Raw genomic sequence first — 4003 nt, 5'->3', positions numbered from 1 at the left:
GTATTAAAAATACAAAATGAATTATACTTTTTTTTAATTTAATTCAGATTAGTAAAATTATATTATTTTATATTGTCGGATCATCGAAAAATATTACTAAAAATTAATCTTAATTAATAAATTTAATATGACAGATTTATCATCTGTTTAATATTAAAACTATAAAATCCGACACCAATAAATATTCTAATCTTAAAAAACATTATTTAATTATTATGCTGATTTGACAAAAGAAATAATTATCTTAATCCAAATAAAATATTATTATACCTTTTCTTAGGATTAAGAATATAATAATAAAAAATACTAAATATCAATTAAAAATAATTAATTATTTTATTGTCGGTTTCAAAATTTTAAATTTAAATTTAAATAAAATTTTAATTGAATTTGATTGAAATTGATATATGATTTGATTTAATTTAAAAATAATATAAGATTTAAATTTAATGTTAGAATTGACGTGATAATAAATATATATATAAATATTTCATTTTGTTCATTCACATCGATATGCATAAATATATGTGAGTCGAATTTTTGGTAAAAAACTTTAATGCAAGAAATTGTAAAAAAAAAAAATTTCAATTCAGATCAGATCAAGCTTCCATTAAAAAAAAATTGACAACAATAATTGATATCGGTGTGAATACTTGTAGCGCATTTATACTATCAAAAGAGAAAAATTAATTTTATTTATCATTATAATGGCTTTAAGTACTTACATCTAATATATATTCAACTTTTACTTCACAAACCAATCTTAAAAATAAAAATGATTAAAATAAAAATAGAAATTAAATAATACATCGATCAAGATGAAGATTGTGTCAACCTTTGTTCCTAATCTTTTGAGTTCGATTCCATGCACCCACACATACAAATTAATTAAAGTGATGGTGTTTTATTTGATATGTGAGAGTTGAGTTGACAAGTTTGTTGTTACATGAAAACCTTTTTATTCAGGCAAAGGGAACTTTGCATGTGGTGTGGCCGCACACAGTTGAAAGAAATGTTCTACCATCCATTAATTAATTTCTTATTATCAATTCAGAGAAATGGTCCAATCCGCATCCCCTCATTATTTCATATAAGGTTGTAGGGTTAGAATTTAAAGCATCAATATAAATATATAATGATGCTATTGTCCTGCATGGCTTAGAAATATTGATCAAATATATAATAATTTAGTGAGAAGATGTGGTTTATTTCGCTTAAAATGTGATATATATATAAAGAGAAACGAAAAAGAAAAAATAAATGATGGATTGTAAAAGAGATAGAAAGTTTTCAATGGATTTAATATACAGTAAATTTATTTTAATTTAATTCCGCTACATTACCAACAGCATTTCTACCAACTTCTACCAACTCTTATTTATAATTGTGTTTAATAAAAGTGTCTTTATGGATATGTCTAATAAAAATATTTTTTTTAAAGCTGTGTTTAATAGAAGTGTCTTTATTTTTCTGAATGTGTCTCTTTATATATGTGTTTAAAATATAATAATTAATTATTATTAATAATAAATTGACAAATAATATGTTAGTATCCTATACTTTTTTATTTTAATTGTATCCGACAATGGAACAGAGCGGACACGAAATTTGCATGAGCAAAAGTTGCACAAAAATAACGTGATCTTTTATTTATAGTTACGTTTTTCCTTTCCTAAGAAGAAGACCATAATCTTTGTTTAAAAAACCATGATCATTAAATTATGGTCATCATGACAATATTAACCACGGTGAAAATAGTGATTTTTACTAAAAAACGGTGATCATAAATCAAAGCTTATTTTTTATACTTATAGTTACGATTTTAAAACGTGACAATAGATTAAAAATATTATTGTTAATATAATTAGATATTAATATTTTTATTTATTTTATATTTGAATTAATAATAGTTAATTCATTACAATACAGAAGCCAAAGTTACTGTCGTATATGTAAAATTTAAATTTAAATTTGCAGCAAGCCACCAAGGCCAACATTGGTATATGGTTGTCACTTCCTCCTCTAACCGTCTGTCTCTCGGTAAAAGTCAAACTTTATTGGATGATAGTGAACATTACTTTTCATCTATTTTGGCTTGATAATACTAGGGAAGTAGGGATGAAGCTAATCACAATGATAATTTGTTTGTTTGTTTAAAATGCTAATCACGATGATAGTTTTAATCTTAAATAAAATAAAGCATACTCTAAATCAGTTCTTAATTAAAAAAAAATCAGATATTTTAATTCTAACAATTTTTTTTATTAACAATGAGACTAAATGTCTAAAAAAAAAATATTGCGCCAAAATTAATTCTAGAAAGAATAGTTTCAACTAAATCTACATAGAAATACAAAAAAATACAAGCGGATACTATAAAATAAATATGACAGCCATAAATTATAGAGTAATTAACTAAATCAGTTTTCAAAAATTATAAAAGAAGATATTTTAGTCCCACATAAAAATTAATACACAGATCAATCTCTAAAGTTTTATTTTGACAAATAAATCAATTTTCAGTTCATTTTTCGACAGAGTAATTACTCAGATCAGTCTCCAAAAAATTTAAAAGCAAATATTTTAGTCTCTAAAAAAAATTAATACACAAATCAATCCCTAACATTTCTCTCCATCAGACATAAAATAATGATAAATTTATTCATTAAATTCTTATATATATATATATATATATATTCACTCAACAACAACAATAATAATAATAATCAATAAAATTATTAGAGATTATTCTACAAAAAAATTTAAAGTTGAAACTATTTAATATTTTTGTATTTAATATAATCAAAAGATGTCATATTTTAAAAAATATGTTTGTATTAAAAAAATATTTTAATTTAAATTTCAAAATATCATTATTCACCTTACTTGTTTCTAATGAAAAGAGTGTATTAATGTGCTAGTGTCATAGTCCACATGCACAAAGCTAAGTTAATAATAATAAAGGTCGATATATAGTAAAAGTAAAATGGACAGGGACTGTTATGTCTGATAGAGAAAAACATTGGGGATTGATCTGTATATTAATTTTTTTGAAGGACTAAAATGTCTGCTTTTAAAATCTTTGGGGACTGATCTGAGTAATTACTCTGCGAGAAAATGAACTGAGAACTGATTTGTCTGTCAGAGTAAAATCTTGGGAGATTGATCTGTGTATTAATTTTTTTTAGGGACTAAAATATTTGCTTTTAAAATCTTTAGGGACTAATTTGGACAATTACTCTAAACTAAATTATAACAAAAAATATAAATTCATTTATGTAAGTATTATCCTCTTTATACTCATGAAAGAAAATTTAATTGTGAAGTTCGTTACAATACCTCTTGAAAGTTTCTATGAGTGATCTTGAGGAGTATAATTTGTATAGATTCTGTAAGTATAATCAAATCATTGCAACAGAATTCACAATTTAAATGGAGTTCACAATTTAAAATAAATATGTTGTTCTTGGTGTAGAGATGAATATTATGATATAATTATTAGTTGTATTAATTTTTTTTATTTGATTTGAGATACCTACTTTATAGAGAATTTATGTTTATTCTATCAATTTTGATAATATATTTTTGTTTATTATTGAGATGCTCTAGTGTTACTAAAAAGATTGATTGTGTATTCATTATTTTGATAGTGGAAAATTTTACTGAATTAGGTTCTGTGAAATTTTTGTCTCTTTTTTAAAGGATTTTTTCACAATAAAAATTTTGGATTTGATTGTTTAATTCTTGCAATTATATTTGCTACTTGAAGTATCTTTGGAGTTGCCTATTTAATTATATATGTTGTGAAAAAAATTATTTTTCGTACTTTCGTTGTCAGGCAGATTCTTGTCTGAACCTCAATTTTTTTTTAATAAAGTGGTATCCAGAGCTTTATTTGTTTATTTCTGTGTTGATTAAATAGAGAAAAATATTCAGAGACCCAATATGGTCAAATTGAATTTCAAAAATTACTCGATTTAAAAGATCCTCATGGAAGATATGT

The sequence above is a fragment of the Arachis ipaensis genome, chromosome B02 (genome assembly GCF_000816755.2).
Source record: "Arachis ipaensis cultivar K30076 chromosome B02, Araip1.1, whole genome shotgun sequence".
Taxonomy (NCBI): domain Eukaryota; kingdom Viridiplantae; phylum Streptophyta; class Magnoliopsida; order Fabales; family Fabaceae; genus Arachis; species Arachis ipaensis.
The sequence above is the reverse complement of the archived record's forward strand: the minus strand, read 5'-3'. Positions refer to the sequence as shown.